The sequence below is a fragment of the Rhinoraja longicauda genome, chromosome 5 (genome assembly GCF_053455715.1).
Source record: "Rhinoraja longicauda isolate Sanriku21f chromosome 5, sRhiLon1.1, whole genome shotgun sequence".
NCBI classification, from domain to species: domain Eukaryota; kingdom Metazoa; phylum Chordata; class Chondrichthyes; order Rajiformes; family Arhynchobatidae; genus Rhinoraja; species Rhinoraja longicauda.
This window is the reverse complement of record NC_135957.1, coordinates 85,471,839-85,496,072: the sequence shown is the minus strand read 5'-3', so window position 1 is coordinate 85,496,072 and position 24,234 is coordinate 85,471,839. Positions and strand designations below refer to the sequence as shown.

The window sequence follows — 24,234 nt, the reverse complement described above, 5'->3', positions numbered from 1 at the left end:
GGGCAGATTCACAGATTTCCATTGGCAGCCTGGGCTGCCGCTCACAATAATGACGTCACAATGTCCCCGGAGTCGCTCCGAGCTCGGGCAGCAGCACCGCCTTCTCAGCGTCCTCATTGGCTGGAGGACGGGATGGGCAGGGCGTGGATCCGATTAGACGCCCGGGGCCGCCGAGCTTCTCTTTTTTACGTCACAAACGCCCTGAGAATATTCATTGGCTGGAGGGCGGGGTGGGCGGGACATGGATTCCCGCATCCTAATGGCCGCCCGGGCTGCCGCTCGCGTGACGTCACAATGCCAGGGACGGTTCCAAGCGCGAGCCGCAGCCGGGCCGCGCGCCGCCGGTGACGCGCGGGGGGAGGGGAGGGGAGGGGAGGGGGAGAGAGAAGCAGCGGCGCTCACAGCCGGTAGCCGCCGGAGCCCCCCCCGCCCGTGGGTTGTCCGTTAATGGATGGGCATCGTCTCTCCTGGAGAGAGTGACGGCTTGAGTGGACGGTCCCCGTCCCCCCCATACCCCTCGGCGGACTTGGGCCGTTCCCGCTAGAGCCGCGCGCGCTGTTGTTATCGAAACCGATGTAAACTTGGGGCGGACCGGCGAGAGACAACAACGAGCGCCGCGGACCGGCTAGCGACAACAACGAGCGCCGCGGACCGGCTAGAGACAACAACGAGCGCCGCGGACCGGCTAGAGACAACGTCCGCGGAGGGAGAGAGGGGCCAGGCGGACCGACTGGAGGCAGCGTCCCGCGGACCGGTTGGAGACAACGACGTCCGCGGAGGGAGCAAGGGCCAGGCGGACCGGTTGGAGGCAACGTCCGCGGACCGGCTAGAGACAGAGCCCCGTGGCCAGGCGGACCGGTTAGAGGCGGCGCGACCGTCCGGCGCGAGTCTGCGCTCCCGATCCGGTAACCAGGGCAGAGCAGAGCCGAGCCGCCGCGCCTCTTCACACAACTGGACAGTTTTGCCGCTGGAGCCGAGCCGGGTAAGGTGACTAAGTCCCAGGTAGCGAACGAGGGAGACGTCGGCGGCTTTTGTTCCACTAATTGCTGCGGCAATTATATTCCTTGTGTTTTGTGGTAGTCGGGCAGGGGCTCGAACCTGATTCCCTATCCCCTCCCTCCTCCCTCTATCCCCTCCCTCCTCCCTCTATCCCCTCCCTCCTCCCTCTATCCCCTCCCTCCTCCCTCTATCCCTCCTTCTCCCTCCCCGCCCTCTTTATTTCTCCCCCTTCTCCCTCCCCGCCCTCTTTATTTCTCCCCCCTTCTCCCTCTCTCCCCTCTTTATTTCTCCCTCTTTCTCTCCCCTCCCTCTTTATTTCTCCCCTTCTCTCTATTTCTCTCCCCATTTCTCACTCCCCTCCCTCTTTCTCTCCTCATTTCTCACTCCCCTCCCTTTCTCTCCTCATTTCTCCCTCCCTCTCCCCATTTCTCTCTCCCCTTCCTCTCTATTTCTCTCTCCCCTTCCTCTCTATTTCTCTCTCCCCTTCCTCTCTATTTCTCCCTCCCCTTCCTCTCTATTTCTCTCTCCCCTTCCTCTCTATTTCTCTTTCCCCTTCCTCTCTATTTCTCTCTCCCCTTCCTCTCTATTTCTCTCTCCCCTTCCTCTTTATTTCTCCCCTTCTCTCCCCATTTCTCCCTCCCCTTCCTCTCCCCATTTCTCCCTCCCCTTCCTCTCCATTTCTCTCTCTATTTCTTCCCCATTTCTCCCTCCTATTTCTCTCCCCATTTCTCCTTCCCTTCCCTCTCTATTTCTCCCCTTCTCTCCCCATTCTTCCTCCCCTTCCTCTCTATTTCTCTCCCCTTCTCTCCCCATTTCTCCCTCCCTTCCCTCTCTATTTCTTCCCCCGTCTCTCCCCATTTCTCCCTCACTATTTCTCCCTCCCCTTCCTCTCTATTCCTCCCCTTCCTCTCTATTCCCCCTGCCTACCCCCCCCCGTCATTCCCTCACTTTCCCATCTCTCCCCCTCCCTATCCCCCCTCGTCATTCCCTCACTTTCCCATCTCTCCCCCCTCCATACCCCCCCCTCGTCATTCCCTCACTTTCCCATCTCTCCCCCTCCCTCTCTGTTTGTCCCCCCTATTTCTCCCCCTCACAACCTCCATCCCTTTCGCTCCCTTCTTGCCCGGTGCCCCGGCAGATTGCCCGCGTTACCTGGGCTCCGGATCGGCGGGCGGGGGCTTTTAAAGAGCCGCCCTTTTAAAAACCTCTCAATTAAAAACATTGTGAAAGGACTGGGTGCGGGGTGAGTGCTGCCTTTGTGAATCTCATCGCCCCGGAGTGGTGACTGTCCCTTCACACCAGCTGGGCAACTGGGTTCTCCATTGTGTGTGTGTGTAGAGGTTCACTGAATTAGAGTGCGTGAGAGCAGAGCGTTCCGCTCACTCGCACCAGCAAAGTTTCCTTCGTGCACTTGTATCCCTGAAGACATTTTACTCGCTGTCCATCAATGTATCCGATTGGGGATACACCATTGATACTTTGTCACCAGGGAATCGATTGCCCGGGAGTGACTTTACAGAGACAGGAGATGATGGAATCTGCAGCAAAGCACAAAGTGTTGGAGGCACGGTGGCACAGCGTGAGAGTTGCTGCCATACAGCGCCAGAGTTCGATCCTATCCACTGTTGCATAGAAACATTGAAAATAGGTGCAGGAGGGGGCCATTCGGCCCTTCGAGCCAGCACCGCCATTCATTGTGATCATGGCTGATCATCCACAATCAGTAACCCGTGCCTGCCTTCTCCCCATATCCCTTGATTCCGCTAGCCCCTAGAGCTCTATCTAACTTTCTCTTAAAGTTTAAGCCACAGTTTAAGAATAAGGGGTAGGCCATTTAGAACGGAGATGAGGAAAAACTATTTCAATCAGAGAGTTGTAAATCTGTGGAATTCTCTGCCTTCAGAAGGCAGTGGAGGGCAATTCTCTGAATGCAATCAAGAGAGCTAGATAGAGCTCTTAAGGATAGCGGAGTCAGGGGGTGTGGGGAGAAGGCAGGAACGGGGTACTGATTGAGAATGATCAGCCATGATCACGTTGAATGGCGGTGCTGGCTCGAAGGGCCGAATGGCCTCCTCCTGTACCTATTGTCTACATCCATCCAGTGATGTGGCTTCCACTGCCCTCGGTGGCAGAGAATTCCACAAATGTGTAGGAAGGAACTGTATGGTTTACACCTAAGATAGACACAAAATGCTGGAGTAACTCAGCAGGTCAGGCACCATCTCTGGAGAGAAGGAATGGGTGACTTTTCGGGTTGAGACCTTCAGACGGCTGCTGTCTGTACAGAGTTTGTATGTTCACCCAGTGACCGCGTGGGTTTCTCCTGGTGCACGGGTTTCCTCCCACACTTCAAATATATAAGTTAATTGGCTTTGGTAAGAATTGTAACTTATCCCTAACTGTGTAGGATGGTGCTTATGTACGGGGGTGATCACTTGTGTCGTTGTGGACCCAGTGGGCCGAAGCGCTTGTTTCCACGTTGTATCTCTAAAGTAAACTAAACTGAGCAGGTCAGACATCATCTGTGGATGGAATGGAGAAAGGATGACCCTTCCTCGGATCTGGGCAATCTTTTTCCTCCTGCCCTTCAAACTATTAAAACAAAATAGACACAAAGCTGGAATAATTCAGTGGGACAGGCAGCATCTCTGGAGAGATGGAATGGGTGACTTTTCCGGTTGAGACCTTTCAGACAGTTCTGGTGGAATTCAGCAGGTTCTGCGGCATCTCTGGAGAACATGGATAGGTGATGTTTTGGTGTCTTGACCCAGCTTCAGACTTATGGACAGTCTTTTTCCTCCCGCCCTTCAAACAGTGTTATCAAAATGACGCAGTGCTGGTGTCATTCAGTGAGTTGGGCAGCATCTCTGGGGGAAGAAAGGATAGATGGTGTTTTGGATCTGGATCCTTCTTCAGACTATCCATTTTTACCGTTGGAGATACAGCACCAAAACAGCCCAGCGTATCCATGCCGACCAGCGATCACCCCACACACTAGCACTATCCGACATACTTGGGACAATTTGCAATTTTCCTGAAGCCAATTAACCTACAAACCTGCATATCTTTGGAGTGTGGGAGGAAACCGGAGCATCCAGAGAAAACCCACTCAGGTCATGGGAGAAGGTATAAACTCCGTACAGGCAGCACCTGTAGTCAGGGTCGAACCCAGGTCTCCGGCGCTGTGAGGCAGCAACTAACTACAGCAGCATCACCGTCAAGATACATGCATATATATATATATTCATTCTCTTGGACTTTAAAAAATATATATATTGTGTGTGTGTATATACATCAGCCAAAACATGACCACTGACCGGATGAAGTGAAGAACATTGATTATCTTGTTACAATGACACCTGTCAAGGGGTGGGATATATTAGGCAGCAAGTGAACAGTCAGTTTTTGAAGTTGATGTTGGATGCAGGAGAAATGTGCAGGAGTAAAAAGACCTGAGCGACTGACAAGAGCCAAATTGTTATGGCCAGGTGACTGGGTCTGAGCATCTTTAAAAAGGCAAGGCTTGTGGGGTGCTCCCAGTCAACAGTGGTGAGTACCTACCGACAGTGGTCTGAGGAGGGACAAACCACAAGCCGGCGACAGGATGTTGGGCGCCCAAGGCTCATGAGCTCATCGATGTTGGGCGCCCACGGCTCAGCTATTAACGATAGTGGAGTCAGGGGGTATGGGGAGAAGGCAGGAACGGGGTACTGATTGAGAATGATCAGCTATGATCACATTGAATGGCAGTGCTGGCTCGAAGGGTCGAATGGCCTACTCCTGCACCTATTGTCTATTATTGATGCACAAGGGCAACGAAGGCTATCCTGTCTGGTCCAAACCGACAGTCTACTGTGGCACAAGTCACAGAAAATTTTAATGGTGGTTAAGGGAGGAATGTGTCACAATACACAGTAAACACACACACACACAGATGCTGTGGTTGTTCACATTTGATTCCTACACTTGCTTGGGTCCATTTCTCGAACTTGTGGAGAAGTAAACCAATGTGATTTCAACTCCAACTTAAAACACCATGTTTAATTGCCTTTGCTGTATCTACATGAGGAGGAAGTGACTGATTTTCATTGTAGGGCGCCTCTTAAATAGCGATAAGAATAAATTAGGATCGCAGGGCGACCTTTGAGCTTGTTGCAGTATTTATAGACATGTCATTGCCATAGAAGCCTGTGGAGACCAAGTCAATGGATATTTTTTTAGGGGGATTTTGACAGATTTTTGATTAGTACTGGTGTCGTGGGTTATGGGGCGAAGGCAGGCGAATGGAGTTAAGAGGGAAAGATAGATCAGCAATGATTGAATGGCGGAGAAGACTTATTGGCCGATCCCTTCTCCAGAGATGCTGCCTGACCCGCTGACTTTTGTGTCTGTCTATCTTTCTCTCTCAACCCCATTCTCCTCATGCCTTCTCCCCCTGACTACTGACACCCATAACAATCAAGAATCTGTCAATTTCCACCTTAAAAGTACTCATTAACCTGGCCTCCGCAGCTTTCTATGGCAATGAATTCCACAGATTCACCACCCTCTGACTAAAGAAATTCCTCCTCATTTTCTTTCTTTCTAAAGGTACGTCCTTTTTTTCTGGGGCTGTGACGTCTGGTCCCAGTCTTTCCCACTAGTGGAAAGATCCTCTCCCCATCCCATCTATCCAGACCTTTCACCGAACGGTAAATTTCAATGAGTAACCCATGACACCCGTACTTATCAAATGTCCATCAATGCCCCATATAAATATAGTCAGACATCCTTTACACCTGTGGACACAGAGGCTGGTTTAAACAAAAAAGGGAAAATAAATGCTGGCGCAACTCAGCAGATCATGCATCATCTGCAGATAGGTGACGTTTGGCATATGGATGCTTCTTCAGACCTGCAGGAGTTACTCCAGCACTGTCTTCCTTTCTTCACTCCAGCAGTGATGATACAAGACTTGCGTGCGATCTATCTTCCCAGCTGCTTGTTGCATCTGCATGCTGGCTCTCCATGACGGGTACAAATAGGGTGACCCGTAAGAAGAAAAGACAGAGTGCTGGAGTAACTCGGCAGGACAGCCAGCAATTCTGGAAAACATGGCGATGTTTCGGGTCAGGACCCTTCTTCAGAAGAGGTTCTGGTGTTGGACAGGTGGGTCTCGATCCGAAACATCACCTGTTTTTATTTTCCAGGGATGCTGACTGTCCCGCCTTTTTTGTAAACCTGTACCTGCAGTTCCTTGCATCTAACTAGTAAGACATTTTACCCTGTGGCAGAGGTGTCCAAAACAGAGGGCATAAATTTAAGGTAAGATGTATAAAGGATTCCAAAGAAGAATTGTTCTTTTCACCCAGAGGATAGTTGGAGTATTGGTAGATAGTGCGGGCAGGAACTCAAGTGTTCATCTAAACACGTGTTAAATGTTTGAGTTACTGAGGCACAGAGGTTTTGGACCAGGTGCTGGAAAATGGGATTAGTGTAAATGGGTGCTCAATAGCAGGCATGAACATGCTGGCCTGAAAGACCTGTTTCCATGCTGCACGACTCTCTGACTTGCGCTCAAATAACAAGATGGTCGCTATTCATTAAATTCTTGACTGGTAAGAGTTATGGAGGTTACAAAGGTTATGGGAAGAAAGTTATGGGGTTGAGAGGGAAAGATAGATCAGCCGTGATCGAATGGCAGAGCAGACTCATTGGGCCGAATGGCCTGATTCTGCTCTCGTGTCTTACTGTTCAAAATGTTGTGCAGGATAAGTCTTGAAAACTGCAAATCCTGCGGCTGGAGAACTTGTAGCCTATAATCTGATGCCAAAAGAGGATTCCCTGTACTTGTTTAGCCGTACTTGTTTTGCTACAACCTTTTTATATAACCGTAACAAAAACATTTTGCAAAGTGAATGTTTCTAGAATACTCGGTTTATTGTGTTGTGTTTTTTTTTTCCAAGTGCAAATTAGAATGTAAATTGGAAATCAGAAAAGACAACAGTAATCTGAGCTGCGTTTGGAATCCTTGCAGTGCTGTGAACAAAATTTAGCATTGTGCGTTTGAATTGTGTGGCTGGTGGTATGTTTGAGCTTCAGGATTCTGAGGTTATTTTAAAATCTGAGCAAATTATGTTTAATCATAAAAGATCATTGGCGAATCCTTTGTCGGTTCATTTGTAATTCAGGTGCTGCGCTCTGTTTTGTGCATGCATTTCACCAGAAGTGACATATAATTGTCATTTATTGTATTAGCTAGGTTTTTGAACTCTGCGTGTATGAGATCACAGTTGGGTGCTGAAAATTAATGGCAAATGTTTTAAATGCTGTGTAATTATGGGCATTATTATAAACAGTCATCTTGAGGCTCTGAAGATTATCAGAGGAAAGGGTCAGATATTGTATCTGCAATAATGCCCTGGGCAGTCCATGATTCTGGTTGTCATGAAACATTGAATCATTGGCTACATAATAAATAAGTGACAGAACTTCAACCATATTAGTTAATGGTGTGGTTTATTTTCAGAAAGCTTTTCTCAGTAAGATTGTTTGGAGCAGTGGATGCAGTGTTTGGGCTGACTGTTTTTAAATTGTGTACAAAAGCATGAAAGGAATAGATTGGGTAAGATGCACAGTCTCTTGCCTAGAGGACATCCTGGAGGTTTAGGGTGAAGGGGGAAAGATTTTGTAGGAATCTGAGGGGTACATTTTTCTCTGAAAAGGTGGAGGGTGAGTGGAACGAGCTGCCGGAGGAGGTAGTTGAAGCAGGTACTATCATTACATAGACAATAGGTGCAGGAATAGGCCATTCAAGCCAGCACCACCATTCAATGTGATCATGGCTGATCATCCACAATCAGTATCACGTTCCTGCCTTCTCCCCATATCCCTTGTTTCGGCTAGCCCTAAGAGCTCTATTTAACTCTCTTTTGAATCGGCCTCCACTGCCTTCTGAGGCAGAGAATTCCACAAATTCACAACTCTCTGCGTGAAAAAGCTTTTCCTCGTCTCAGTTTTAAATGGCCTACTTTTTTATTAAATACTTTTTTTAAATGGCCTACAGTTTACTCTTAAACTGTGGCTCCTGGTTCTGGACTCCCCAACATCGGGGACACGTTTCCTGTGTCTAGCGTGTCCAATCCCTTAATAATTTTATGTTTTTTTAAGAAACAATTGGACAGGTTCATGGATAGGATAGGTTTAGAGGGATATAGGCCAAATGCAGGCAGGTAGGACTAGTCGATTATGCATGTTAGTAAGGTGTGGGTGAGTTGGGCTGAAGGGCCAGTTTCTACAGTCTCTGACTCTAAATGTTTCTAAATTCAAATCCCCACATTTTTATTTTGCTGAGCGAGGTTGTATCCATACTGTCAAATTTGCATTTGTTAGTATGGTCATGCATTTCTCTTGAGATACAAAGTAGACATAAACTTTCAAATGCATTAGTCACATTTTTCCCATTAGTGGAAATGGGTAATGGAATGAGATGAACTCAACGGCAAGCCTGGAGACCAATTTAATATTGTCAAATACAAATGAATACAAATGACTGACTATAAGTAGCAATTTTGGGCTTTTTAAAACCTTTCCAGTCAATCCCACAAACAGTGAGAAAAACACAAAGTATCATTTTTATGCACTTTTAAAAATAATCCTTGAGGGTCTTTTAGGTGCTGAGATCATTGCCTGATTCCTGGCTGGGGCCAAAATCAGACCTTTTAAGCTTGTTGGATATGGGTGACCCCTGACTGTGGGATATACTCTAGGAGACACAGGGAACTGCAAATCCTGGTTTACAAAAAAAGATATGATTTGCTGGATTATCTGGCAGCATCTCTGGAGAAAGGGAATAGATGACATTTTGGCTCGAGACGCTTCATCAGATGCTGGTTTACAGAAATAAGACACAAAGATGGGTGTCAACCCAAAACGTCAATGACCAAGGCACTATCTTACACACTAGGGACAATAACCAATAATCAGTAGCACTATCCTACATACTAGGGACAATAACGTACAAACCTATACATCTTTGGAGTGTGGGAGGAAACCAGAATACCTGGCAGAAACCCACGCGGTCACTGGGAGAATGTTTCAGTTTAGTTTACTGTCACGTGTATCGAGGTACATTGAAAAGTTTTTGTTGCGTGCTAACCAGTCAGTAGAAAGACAATACATGATTACAATCGAGTCATTTACAGTGTACAAATACATGAGAAGGGAATAACTAACGTTTAGTGCAAGGTAAAGCCAGCAAAGTCCGATCAAGGATAGTCCGAGAGTCACCAGAGAGGTAGATAGTTGTTCAGCACTGCACTCTGGTTGTGGTAGGATGGTTCAGTTGCCTGATGAGAAACTGTCCCTGAATCTGGAGGTGTGTTTTCACATTTCTATACCTTTGCCTGAGGAGAGAAGAGGGAGTGGCCAGGGTGCTACTCACCCTTGATTATGCTATAAACTCTGTACAGAGAGCACCCGTAGTCAAGGTTGAACCTAGGTCACTGGCCCTGTAACGCAGCAACTCTACCACTGCGCCACCCTAATTATGATTCTGGGTAGTGGTAAATGAACCTTTTGCAAATTATCCAAACTAACCTACATTGACTGAAGTGCACATACTCAATAACCTGTGTGAATGCAAATCTGAATCACCCAGACCCGCTATTGTGCACTATTAACCTCTTGTCTAATCCAGTATTTGTCTATTGGACCAATGCCCACTAATGGATCATGGTCAGTGTTGGCTGTGGTCATTAAACGTGGATTAGTATGGAACTTTTGCAATCTGACTTTTGGCTTCTCTGTTTATTGTTTTGTTTTCTAAAGCTTCCTCGCACTGGATTTGCTATAATGTATGGAATTGTAGTGTAATCAGATTTGCACATGATCCCATGGACTTTACAACTCTTGCATGCAATGGCTTTGGTTGATTCTAAGATTCTTGTTTTTAAACCATTTTTGGTCAAATAATTTTTCCCTGGTGAAATCAAAATTCAAAAATGTGTAGTGCAGGAAGGAACTGCAGATGCTGGTTTAAACCAAATATAGACACGAAAAGCTGGAATAATTCAGCGGGGCAGGCAGCATCTCCAAAAGGAATAGGAGACTATTCTTCAGAAATTTATTATAATCTGCTGAAACACAATAGCATAGCTTTCTGTGAAGATGTTTGCCTATCAGACGGCTGCAAAAAGAAAAATCTCCCTTTTTGATTTCAAAATTCACTGCTCTTAGCGATTCGAAATTGTTTCACACAGATGTGTAACTGGCATAGACTTTGTTACTCATGCAATTACTTGACTTTGTTTGAGATTATATAGAGTCATACAGTATGGAAGCAGGCCCTTTAATGCAACACGCCCATGCCGACCAACATGTCCCATCCACACTAGTCCCATTTGCCTGTGATTGACCCATATCCTTCTACACCTTTCCTATCCATGTACTTCTTCAAATAAATGTCTTTTGATACAGCATCTGCCTCAACGACCTCCTCTAGCAGCTTGTTCCATCTACTCACTACCCTCTGTGTGATAAAGTTGTCCCTCAGGCTCCAATTAAATCTTTCCCCTCTCACCTTAAACCTGTAGTTGATCATTTTATATTTTCTAAACTTTTTAAATCAGAAATATCCATTCATCTCACTTGCTAGTGCTTTTGTACCTGGCTTATTGTTATGGGATATACTGCTGAGGCTCTGCAAGGTACTGGTAATGCCCCATTTCGAATATTGTGAGCAATTTTGGGCACCATATCTGAGGAAGGTTGTCCTGGCTCTGGAGAGGGTCCAGAGGAGGTTACAAGAATGATCCCAGAAATGATTAGGTTAACCTATGATGAACATTTGTCAGCACTGGGCCTGTACTCGCTAGAGTTTAGAAGGATGAGGGGGGCCTCATTGAAACATACAGAATAGTGAAAAGCTTGGATAGAGTGGATGTGGAGAGGATGTTTCCACTAGTAGTCTATGACTAGAGGTCATAGCCTCAGAATTAAAGGACGCTCTTTCAGAAAGGAGATGAGGAGGAAATTCTTTAGTCAAAGGATGGTGAATCTGTGGAATTATTTGCCACAGAGGTCTGTGGAGGCCAAGTCAGTGTATATTTTGTACGGCAGAAATAGATAGATTCTTGATTAGTATGAGTGTCAGAGGTTATGGGGAGAAGAATTGGGTTAGGAGGGAGAGCTAGATCAGCCAAGATGGAATGGCGGAGTAGACTTGATGGTCCGAATGGCTCAATTCTACTCCTATCACTTATGACCTTAAAATATATGTTTATGATGTGTATAAATAACTTGGACGTGAATATAAACAGCAAGGTTGCTGGAGTTGTGGCTGCAGGGAAGGCTGTCAAAGCATGCAGTAGGAAATAGATCAGCTGCAGAAATGGACAAAGAAGTGGCAGATTGAGTTTAATCTGTGCATATGTAAACTATTACACTTCAGGAGGTATAATGTAAGAGGAAAATACAGCTAATGGTAAGACCTTTGACAGCATTGTAGTACAGCGGGATTTTAGGAGCCAAGTCCATAACTCCATGAACATCCTGAAGAAGGGTCTCAACCCGAAACGTCTCCATTCCTTCTCTCCAGAGATGCTGCCTGTCCCGCTGATTTACTCCAGCTTTTTGTGTCTATCCATGACTCTGTGAATTGGCATTACAAAAAAAGCGCAGGTTGAGGGTAACTCAGCGGGACAGGAAGCATCTCTGGAGAACATGGATAGGTGACCAGTCTGAAGGGTCCTGACCTGAAATGTCACCTATCTGTGTTCTCCAGAGATTTGCCTGAAACGCTGAGTTACTCCAGCTCTTTGTCTGTTTCTACTCATTCGGTTTGCATATTGAGCATTGTATTATAGAGAGTAATTGGTACAGACTGAGAAACCTAGTGTAGAACACACATCCTGAAATCAGCACCACTGAATGAAGTATATTCTTCTGAGTTCTCTTTGAACGCTGACTGCTTTCTTTTGATTATTTATAGATTTGGTTTAGTTTAGTTTATGATTGTAACGTGTATCAAGGTACAGTGTATAGCTTTTGCTTGCTATCCAGTCAACAAAGACTACATGATTACAATCAAGCCATCTGCAATGTGCAGATTAAGGATCTATTATGATGCAATATCATTGCTATAATGTTATTACTATTACTAATGAATTTGAACTGATATCAGAAGAGATTGGAATTGGTGCTGTCATGATGAACTGCATGTTTTTCATGATTGTATTAAACATAAAAATATATATATTTTATGCATGCTTTGCTGTCTCTGTGTGTGTGTGTGTGTGTGTGTGTGTGTGTGTGTGTGTGTGTGTGTGTGTGTGTGTGTGTAAATTAAATGTTTCCATGTAGTTAAAAACTGGGCAGACTATTGGACTTGCATCACCTTGCACTGCGCACTCAATTCTTTTTAAAACAAAAGTCCCAGGCAAATTTATCACTTGTAGTGCTATCAACCGAGTCAACCTGGTCGGTGGTAATGAATGAAATACTAATTGACTGCCACAATAATATTTTTACATTAATTGCCATTCATCTCAACTGTAAAAGGTAATGGGCTACACATTGCATAAAGTTTACAAGACATTATGATTTAGTTCATGAAATAAATCACAAAGCTGCAGGTGCTGAAAAGACTTAACATCTTGGGCAGCATCAGTGGAAAAATAAAATCGGAACTGATTTAGTTCAAGTTTGGTAGTGTTGTGAACTGAATGCTAAAACACGTTGAGAGAACAGGCTGACAATCGGGTTAATTGTACATTATTTGGCTTTCCACACACTGAGCCATATTCTTTTGTTCCACACTAACTAAAAACGGCAATTTATACACAGTGTGATCGTGAAATATTCAGTCTCCTAATATAATGGGCTGGCATTCATTTTGTTAACTTGTCCAATGTAATTTTTCGTTAAAACATGCTCAGTGTTTCTGGAGGGATTTATGAAATACTTAAACAATCTTGAGAGGGGCACGGTGGCGCACGGTAGAGTTTTTGCCTCACAGCGCCAGTGGACCTGGCTTCCATCCTGACTACGGCTGCTGTCTGTACGGAGTTTGTACGTTCTCCCTGTGACCATGTGGGTTTTCTCCGAGATCTTTGGTTTCCTTCCACATTCCAAAGACGTACAGGTTTGTAGGTTAATTGGCTTGGTATAATTGTATATTGTCCCTTGTGTTTGTAGGGTAGTGTTAATGTACAGGGATCGCTGGTTGGCACAGACTCTGGGCTGAAGGGCCTATTTCTGCACTGTCTCTCTAAACTAAACAAAAATATACCTTAATTTGTGTTCTCATTTAAATTAAATGAGATAAATGGCAATTAATTCAAAGAAAAATATTTAGGATTTAATTCATTATTACACGCCAGATTGACTTAGTTGGTCTGGAGGTCTGTCTGCAGTATTTCAATTTAACTTTTTAAGATCTGGGTGGTGTCGTCAATGTCAGCATTTACTGCCTATCTCGCATTGCTTTTGGGAGGATAGTGTGAGCCAATGCAATTTTTCATAACCATAAATTATAGGAGCAGAATTAGGCCATTCGGCCCATTCAATCATGGCTGATCTATCCATCCATCCATGATGAAAAACCTTTTTCAGTCAGAGAGTTGTAAATCTGTGGAATTCTCTGCCTCAGAAGGCAGTGGAGGCCAATTCTCTGAATGCATTCAAGAGAGAGCTAGATAGAGCTCTTAAGGATAGTGGAGCCAGGGGGTATGGGGAGAAGGCAGGAATGGGGTACTGATTGAGAATGATCAGCACTGATCATTGAATGGTGGAGCTGGCTCAAAGGGCCGAATGGCCTACTCCTGCACCTTGTCTATCTTTCCCTCTCAACCACATTCTCCTGCCTTCTCCCTGTAACCCCTGACACCAGTACTAATGAATCTGTCTTAAAAAATATCCATTGACTTGGCCTCCACAGCCTTCTGTGGCAATAATTTCCACAGATTCACCACCCTCTAACTAAAGAAATTCCTCCCTATCTCCTTCAGTTCTGTTATTCTGAGGCTATGACCACTAGACCTGGACTCTCCCACTAGTGGAAACATCCTCTCCTCATCCACTCTATCTAGGCCATTCACTTGGACCCATGGCAATGAAGGAGCACCAATATATTGCCTGGAACACAGTCCTGGAGTAACTCGGCGGGTCAGGCAGCGTCCCTGGAGGACATGGATAGGTAACATTTTGGGTCGGGACCCTTCAGACTAATTGTAATAGAAGGGAGAGAGCTGAAAGAGATGGGTGTGGTGCATAGCCCGGCAGGTGATATACAGGTGGATGCAGGTGAGGGAATTTTCAATTTGCCAATGGATGGACAAAGGCTAGACATGAGAAGGAGACACAAATATATTTCCACGTCAAAGTGTTATGTAAGTAGGGGAGAGAGGAGGGCCACGCTAAATGCACAGCCTTTTTCCCAGCATAGGGGAATCAAGAACGAGAGGATCTGGGTTTAAGGTGAGAGGAGAAAGATTTAATTGGAACCTGACGGCAACATTCTCTCCAAGTGCAAAGCTGCCAGTGGCAACATTTAAAATATCTTTATGTAAAAGGAACTGCAGATGCTGGTTTATACCGAAGATAGATTCAAAATGCTGGAGTAACACAATGGGTCAGGCAGCATCTCTGGAGAAAAAGGATGGGTGATGTTTCGGGTTGGAACCCTTCTTCAGAATAAAATATATTTGTCAGGTTTGTGGATAGGAAGGGGTTAGGGGGATTTGGACACGGATGAATGGAACTAGCTTAGATGATGTGTTTTGGTCGAGTTGGGCTGAAGGGCCGGTTTCCGTGCTGTATGACTCTGACTAATTGCAATTAGTTTAAAATTATCTTCCATTCATTGAAATTGCTGTAAAACTAAATATCTAAAATAATTTATTTGTGCGGATCTCAAATTTGGAAATAATTCCACAAAGCTTCAGCAGGTATTTGATTTATTTCAGTAATTTTTACTTTCTTTTTCCATTTGTGGGAATTTGCTGTGCTGATTGTTAGCAATTTTTCTAAGAATCATTTTTTGGATAGGGGTTTGAGATGTTCTGAAAATATTGAGAGGTACTATTTAAAAAATTTACTCTTCAAGATTTTTTCTGTGTCAGAGTTATTTTCATGATTGCTGTTTTTTTGTTCATGATTTTGGGTGGCAATGCAGTTGCTGCCTTGCAGTGCCAGAGTCTTGGGTTCGATACTGACAATGGGTGCTGTCTGAGCGGAGATTGCACGTTCTTCCTGTGACCGCATAGGTTTTCTCCGGGTGCACGAAACATGCATTATGGCAGCGTGCACATGTTCCACGTTGTATCTCTAAAGTTCAAAGATTTTCTCAGTTGAATTCTAATCATTTATTGTCTTAATTATAATGGCTCTGAAGTTGAATGTAAAGTGGTGGTGCGCAATACAATTAGCGTGCTATTCTCTATGAGTTCACTATTGCACGATTGCAGATGTCATCATCCTTGTAGCATTCTAAGGTGTTTATATACCACTACATTGTCGCAGAGTACTGGAGCTGCCACCAACGAATGTCAGGTTATTTTGTTTATTATATTTTAGATATTCTTCCCGAGTGTGTGGAAGTTGCCGTGCCCCATATGCTTAATTCTCCTGTCTTTTTATTTTTGGTTTTGCTCCATTGAGGTGAAATCATTCTTGAATTGTAGTAATTTAAGATAATTAGAAATTGTCGATGTGCAGCACGAAGCATGCATTATGGCAGTGTGCACATGTCATCTTCCCTTCAAAAAAAATTTTTTTTTGAAGGAGAAGAAGATTCGAGGATTTATTCTTGTCTGTTCTTCAATTGCTCTCAATCCAAACCCAGTCAGATTGAATTAGTCATGGCACCCAGGGGATGGAAAATTCAATTGCAGCTCCGGCTTCTGCTAGCCATTTTGTAATCTAAAAAGTTTGTGGTTGAACGCCGGTCAAGCAAGAGATCGAGTCTCCATCTTCTGGAGAATGAAGAAATTGAAGAAGACAGGAAGGATTTTCAAGTTGCTCATGAAAATGTTGTTATTTTCCCATTTGGAATTGCTTTCTTTAATTTGTCTAGTATCTGTTAACCCAGTGATTAGATAAATGAAAAAGAAAACAGAATTTTCATACTAGAATGGTATATGTATTTTCTTTTCATTTACAAGTTCGTGAAGAGATTATTCTTAATGTTATTGTGATTTTGGGCAATATCGATAAGTAGAACAGCAATTTCTAAAAGGCGCACAGTTTCTGTGCTGAACATGATGCCTTATCTACCTGCATATGATCCCCCACCATCAATGGAATCTACAGGAGTCGCTGCCTCAAAAAGGCAGCCAGCATCACCAGACACCCACACCAACCTGCCCACACAATCATTTAGCTCCTTCCATCGGGAAGAAGGTATAGGAGCTTGAAAACTAATGTTAAAGAGCAGCTTCTTCCCTCGAACCATCTATCTGGCTATTAAACAGCAAAACCTCCAAATAAGACTGCATAGCCTTGGGGGCATCAGTTTTGTCTTTGCGCTATTATTATTATTTTTTGTATGTGTGTACGTATATGTGTATATTTTTTCTTGTTTATATTATTTACAGTATACTATGTTTACATATTCTGTGGTGCTGCACATGAGAATTTCATTGTTTTTATCTGGACATATGACAAGAGTTTGTACGTTCTCCCCATGACCTGCGTGGGTTTACTCCGAGATCTTCGGTTTCCTCCCACACTCCAAAGACGTATAGGTATGTAGGTTAATTGGCTGGGTAAATGTAAAAATTGTCCCTAGTGGGTGTAGGATAGTGTTAATGTACGGGGATCGCTGGGCGGCACGGACTTGGAGGGCCGAAAAGGCCTGTTTCCGGCTGTATATATATGATATGATAAAACACTCTTGATATCCCTCCAAATCTGTGCCTATCCAAATGTCTCTTAAATACCACCATCCTCTACCACCACCCCCAGCAGTGCATTCTATGCACCCACCACTATTTAAAAACAAAAGGTTTCCTGCAGGTGTCCTGATTGAATGGCGGAGTAAACTTGATAGGCTGAATGGCCTAATTCTGCTCCTAAGTCTTACGAATAGAGCCAGGATGGTTAGGCACTAAAAATCTATGAAATAGGCATAATAAAATTACAAAAAAGGCACGAAAAAGGCATTTAGACAATAGACAATAGACAATAGACAATAGGTGCAGGAGTAGGCCATTCAGCCCTTCGAGCCAGCACCGCCATTCAATGCGATCATGGCTGATCACTCTCAATCAGTACCCCGTTCCTGCCTTCTCCCCATACCCCCTCACTCCGCTATCCTTAAGAGCTCTTTCCAGCTCTCTCTTGAAAGCATCCAACGAACTGGCCTCCACTGCCTTCTGAGGCAGAGAATTCCACACCTTCACCACCCTCTGACTGAAAAAGTTCTTCCTCATCTCCGTTCTAAATGGCCTACCCCTTATTCTCAAACTGTGGCCCCTTGTTCTGGACTCCCCCAACATTGGGAACATGTTATCTGCCTCTAATGTGTCCAATCCCCTAATTATCTTATATGTTTCAATAAGATCCCCCCTCATCCTTCTAAATTCCAGTGTATACAAGCCCAATCGCTCCAGCCTTTCAACATACGACAGTCCCGCCATTCCGGGAATTAACCTAGTGAACCTACGCTGCACGCCCTCCATAGCAAGAACATCCTTCCTCAAATTTGGAGACCAAAACTGCACACAGTACTCCAGGTGCGGTCTCACCAGGGCCCGGTACAACTGTAGAAGGACCTCTTTGCTCCTATACTCAACTCCTCTTGTTACGAAGGCCAACATTCCATTGGCTTTCTTCACTGCCTGCTGAACCTGCATGCTTCCTTTCATTGACTGATGCACTAGGACACCCAGATCTCGTTGAACTCCCCCTCCTCCTAACTTGACACCATTCAGATAATAATCTGCCTTTCTATTCTTACTTCCAAAGTGAATAACCTCACACTTATCTACATTAAACTGCATCTGCCATGTATCCGCCCACTCACACAACCTGTCCAAGTCACCCTGCAGCCTTATTGCATCTTCCTCACAACTCACACTACCCCCCAACTTAGTATCATCTGCAAATTTGCTAATGGTACTTTTAATCCCTTCGTCTAAGTCATTAATGTATATCGTAAATAGCTGGGGTCCCAGCACCGAACCTTGCGGTACCCCACTGGTCACTGCCTGCCATTCCGAAAGGGACCCATTTATCCCCACTCTTTGCTTTCTGTCTGTCAACCAATTTTCTATCCATGTCAGTACCCTACCCCCAATACCATGTGCCCTAATTTTGCCCACTAATCTCCTATGTGGGACCTTGTCGAAGGCTTTCTGAAAGTCGAGGTACACCACATCCACTGACTCTCCCTTGTCAATTTTCCTAGTTACATCCTCAAAAAATTCCAGTAGATTTGTCAAGCATGATTTCCCCTTCGTAAATCCATGCTGACTCGGAATGATCCCGTTACTGCTATCCAAATGCTCAGCAATTTCGTCTTTTATAATTGACTCCAGCATCTTCCCCACCACTGATGTCAGACTAACTGGTCTATAATTACCCGTTTTCTCTCTCCCTCCTTTCTTAAAAAGTGGGATAACATTTGCTATCCTCCAATCCACAGGAACTGATCCTGAATCTATAGAACATTGAAAAATGATCTCCAATGCTTCCACTATTTCTAGAGCCACCTCCTTAAGTACTCTGGGATGCAGACCATCAGGCCCTGGGGATTTATCAGCCTTCAGTCCCATCAGTCTACCCAAAACCATTTCCTGCCTAATGTGGATTTCCTTCAGTTCCTCCATCACCCTAGGTTCTCCGGCCCCTAGAACATTTGGGAGATTGTGTGTATCTTCCTCAGTGAAGACAGATCCAAAGTAACGGTTTAACTCGTCTGCCATTTCTTTGTTCCCCATAATAAATTCCCCTGCTTCTGTCTTCAAGGGACCCACATTTGCCTTGACTATTTTTTTCCTCTTCACGTACCTAAAAAAACTTTTGCTATCCTCCTTTATATTATTGGCTAGTTTACCCTCGTACCTCATCTTTTCTCCCCGTATTGCCTTTTTAGTTAACTTTTGTTGCTCTTTAAAAGAGTCCCAATCCTCTGTCTTCCCACTCTTCTTTGCTATGTTATACTTCGTCTCCTTAATTTTTATGCTGTCCCTGACTTCCCTTGTCAGCCACAGGTGTCTCTTACTCCCCTTAGAGTCTTTCCACCTCTTTGGAATAAATTGATCCTGCAACCTCTGCATTATTCCCAGGAATACCTGCCATTGCTGTTCTACCGTCTTCCCTGCTAGGGCCTCCTTCCAATCAATTTTGGCCAGCTCATGCCTCTGTAATCCCCTTTGCTATACTGTAATACCGACACTTCCGATTTTCCCTTCTGCCTTTCCATTTGCAGAGTAAAACTTATCATGTTGTGATCACTGCCTCCTAATGGCTCTTTTACCTCTAGTCCCCTTATCAGATCAGGATCATTACACAACACTAAATCCAGAATTGCCTTCTCCCTGGTAGGCTCCAGTACAAGCTGTTCTAAGAATCCATCTCGAAGGCACTCTACAAACTCTCTTTCCTGGGGTCCATTTCCAACCTGATTTTCCCAGTCTACCTGCATGTTGAAATCTCCCATAACCACCGTAGCATTACATTTTTGACACGCCAATTTTATCTCCTGATTCAACTTGCACCCTATGTCGAGGCTACTGTTTGGGGGCCTATAGATAACTCCCATTAGGGTCTTTTTACCCTTACAATTTCTCATTTCTATCCATACTGATTCAACATCTCCTGATTCTATGTCACCCCTTGCAAGGGAATGAATATCATTCCTTACCATCAGAGCAACCCCACCCCCTCTGCCCACCTGTCTGTCTTTTCTATACGTTGTGTACCCCTGAATATTCAGTTCCCAGCCCTGGTCCTCTTGTAGCCATGTCTCAGTGATCCCTACAACATCATACTTGCCCATGACTAACTGAGCCTCAAGCTCATCCACTTTATTTTTTATACTACGCGCATTTAAGTACAACACTTTAACTTCTGTATTTACCTCCCCTCTCACATCGTTCACAATTGGCCCTGCCCTTAATTTCTTTTCCGCTCTAGAACTTCTGTTCCCATTCTTCCGAGAGTCTTTTGCAATATCTCCTGTATTCCCTTTTACCTCATCTTCATATTCACAATTTGTTAACCCCTCCCCCCCACTACTTAGTTTAAAGCCACAGGTGTCACACTAGCAAACCTGCCTGCCAGAATGTTTGTTCCCCTGCTGTTAAGATGCAACCCGTCCCTTTTGTACAAGTCACCCCTAGCCCAGAAGAGATCCCAGTGGTCCAGAAATTTATTGACATAAAAAGGCATGCATTTCCACCAGCAAAATATAGTTTAAAATGATCATATAAAGGTATACTACATTGATTGACCAAAGTTGCCTGGTTGCACATAATTACTAGCATTTTTTTCAAATGATCTGATGTTAATGTATGACGTCTGTCAGACAGAATATGCTTCAGTTGTGAAAAACCTATTTCTACCCCAGCTGAGGTCGCAGGTGCATACCCGAAACAAGCTACAGACTATATTCATGTCGATATCTTGTACATAACTACCTTTGAGAACTTTAGTTATGTTTTGTATTTCTTCAAGGTCTTTGTTACCTAAAATCACTCTCTCACATTTTCCTTGTATGTCTTTACCTACATTGCCAGGAACTTTACAAATATCATCAGTTACTTTGATGAAGACCTGCAAGTTATTTACTAATGTTTCGCCACGTTTCTCAAGGGAAGTGATAGCTTGTGGGAAGTTTGCAAAATTGAAAGCAATAAACACAAGATCGCGGTGGAAGGACTTTTTCTGCATGATTTCACTGACGATCCTGACTGCAGCAGATTCTTCTTCAAAACAGTTGCCGATTTCTTCTGCCTTTTCAAAATTTGCAGCATAGTGGAGTACAGCCGAGAGCCATGTACCCCACCTAGTCAAAACGGGCTGAGGAGGTAGCGGAATCTCGGGTGCCATTTCCTTGAACAACGTGACGGTGGTTTGAGGAAGATTTTCTTGACATTGGAAACTAGGCGATCGACATTTGGAAACAAGCTATGTATGTGCTCGGCAATTCTATGGGGTCCGTGAGCTAAGCATGTCGAATGCAACATTTTGGGGAATAAAACTTTAAGAGCACGAGCAGCTTTTTTCATGTTTGGAGCTGCATCAATCACAAACAGAAGAACATTCTTGTGTTTTATACCTTCTGGCCAAAGTACAGCAAGTGAAGATGTAAGCAACTGAGCAATAGTTGCTTACTTCCGATGTCAACAAATACTCCTTTGATGGTTGACCTGCCTCAAGTGTACCGATGACCACATTGGCAACATATCTTCCCACAGCATCGGTTGTCTCGTCTATTGAGATCCATATTTTGTTGCATGCAACTTCATCTCTAATTTTCTGCACAACAATGTTGAAGTTGCTGTCAACATAATTTTTCCGTCATGATGACTTCAAGATTCAAGAGATATCTTTATTTGTCACCCAAAGTCCAATAATAAAAGCAATAAGACAAGCAAATTATACAACCCCAATCAACACACAAAAAAAAAAGAAACATCCATCACAGTGAGTCTCCTCCAGTCCCCTCCTCACTGTGATGGAAGGCCACAATGTATTTTCCCTTCCCCTGCCGTCTTCTCCCGCGGTCGGGCTGTCGTGGTTTCAGGCCGCGCCGGACGGTGAAAGGTCCGCAGCGGGCTGACCCAAGCCCCGCGATCCGGGGCGGGCGAACACGCTGCTGCTGCACGTCGGGGCGGTCGTGGCTCCCGACACTGAAGCCCCCGCAGGGCTGAGAAAAATCCCACGGCCTATTTCAGGCCGTGCCGGACGGTGAAAGGTCTGCAGCGGGCCGACCCGAGCCCCGCGATCCGGGGCGGGCAAACACGCTGCCGCTGCCGGAGCTCCCGATGTCGGCATCCACGCGGCCCGAGCCTAAGGCGAGTTGCAGCTTCCGAGGACGGCCGGCTCCGCTGGTGGTGAGTCCGGTCCGCGGGCTCTGCGAACCGGAGCCCTGGAGGCCGCCAGCTCCAGGAGTTGGGCCGATGGTAGGCCGCAGCAGGAACGGTGACCCAACCCAGAAAACAACGGTCGGGTCTCCGCTCGGAAGGGACAATTTTACAGTTCCCCCCTCCCCCCCCCCCCCCACATACACACATAGTACACAAACACAAAAACACGACATCACAACTACAATTAAGACAAAAAAAAACAACAAAACACAAAGACAAACGGACCGCAGGTATGCCGCAGCTGCTAGGGCAGCGCCGCCATTTTGTATATGTTCCTCTGTGCATTTCTCTAAGAAACCTCTGAGATTTGTTTTCCAATTTCCACAGTGGAATTCCAGCATCAATGAATGCCTTGCACAAATCACTTAAACTCAGATTTGCGACTGGAGCCAGGAGTAAATGTAGTGAGCAGACAAGCTTGGATATTTCCCGCCTTCAGTTTCTCTGCCGCCGACTTGTGTTTAGCTGTCTGTTGGGAGACAAAATATTTCTTCTCATGATTCACTGTTTTCTCACATGCTTTGCAAAACAGCACACAGTTGTCTTTAGAGAATATATCACTCCCGCACACTCTCACCAAATCGTTCAGTTTTTTACAACGCGTTGACTTGACTTTAGGCATTTTGACGCTTGTCGGGGTAGATCCTACAGGAGCAGGGATGCAGACCTCTACAGGCAGGCCAAGTACAAGCTGAGAAGAATCAGAGCTGCCAAGGAAAGGTACTCTGAGAAGTTAAGGAGCAAGTTCTCAGCTAATGACTCCAGTTTGGAAGGGCTTGCAAGAAATCACAAGCTGCAAGGGGAAACTCCCCGCTCCTTGGACAATCGTCAGCTGACCAACGACCTGAACGGGTTCTACTGCAGGTTCGATAAACAGAAACTTAATCCTGGTACCCACTCCCCAACCAACACTTCACACCTAATCACAGCCTGACTCCACTATGGACTGGACTCTTCCCTGCCACTCCTCTCCAATCACCACTTAACACCCACATACAGCCTGACTGCAAAAGACTGGGGCCTCATCCACTATCTACGAAATAACGGCTGATGGTGGTGCCCCCGGTTTTGCGCCGGTGGTGGACATTTTCTTGCTACGTTATTACTTGTTAAGTTACGTTAACACGGCAAAATAAGCTGATTTGGGCACTCGAGTGTGAAAAATACATTATCTTGCTGAAATTGACAAAAAAACGGCATGAAAAGGCACTATGGCACTTACGGCAAAATCCTGGCTCTACTTATGAACTATACAGTTCCAATAAGTTTTCCATAACCCTATATTCAAATCCTCTCATCATAATAGTAAAAACTATTTGACCTCCCAATGGCCTGCTGTTAATGATCTTCAGTGATGTACATTTACAAGTTCACTAAGGGGCAGTGGTAGAGATGCTGCCTCACAGCGCCAGAGATCCGGTTTCAATCCTGCCTACGGGTGCTGTCTGAGTTTGCACATGGGTATCTTCACACATTCCAAAGACATGTAGGTTTGTAGATTAATTGGCTTCTGTAGATAGTACCTAGTGTGTAGGGAGTGGATGAGAAGGTGGGATAACATGGAATAAGTATGATCGTTGGTCAATGTGCACTCAAAGGCCTATTTCCACGAAGTATCTCTAAACTAAACTGCAGTCCTTTTGAATGTCTATATTACCCAGTCTCTCACCATTTAACATACTCACCTTTTCAACACATGCCTAATTCTCACCCATCCACACAGCTCGTCCTTATCCTGCAATGGCTCCAAATCTACCTGCATACTCACTAACCCACCTACTTTAGTTTTGTCAGCATACGTGGAAATATGACTTTTGGTCTCCTCAGCCAAATCGTTGACATGGATGATGAATAGTTGAGGCCTGCACACTGATCCCGTGATATTTCTCTGCTCACAGTCTGCGGATCTGAGAAGTAACCCTTTATTCCCACTTTCTTTAATGACTCCAATGTAATATCTTTGCCCTAAATGTTGAGCCCCTGCCGCAGGGGGGCAAATTAGACCCGCCAATCGGCCATGGAACTCCTGATGAGGTCGAGAATGACTGCCTCACCCAGCCTAACCGCCACATTTTCGGGGGGGGGCTTCCAGGAAGGATTTTAAGCTCGCACCCATGACTTTATACGGATTAAAGGCTGTGTTGGGCCATCAGTGCCACCCCTG

General features: G+C 45.0%; 1 protein-coding gene across 2 annotated transcripts in view; it reads left to right on the top strand.

Annotated features, from left to right (window-relative positions):
• The first annotated feature begins 341 nt into the window (after window positions 1-341).
• Window positions 342-24,234, top strand: part of wasf1 (WASP family member 1) — a 74,832-nt gene continuing 50,939 nt past the window's right edge. The window contains exon 1 of one of the 2 annotated variants that reach the window (XM_078399884.1): window positions 342-987. The gene's annotated coding sequence lies outside the window, so the exon portion shown is untranslated. The remainder of the gene's footprint in view (window positions 988-24,234) is intronic. The other variant, XM_078399883.1, reaches the window with a different exon arrangement.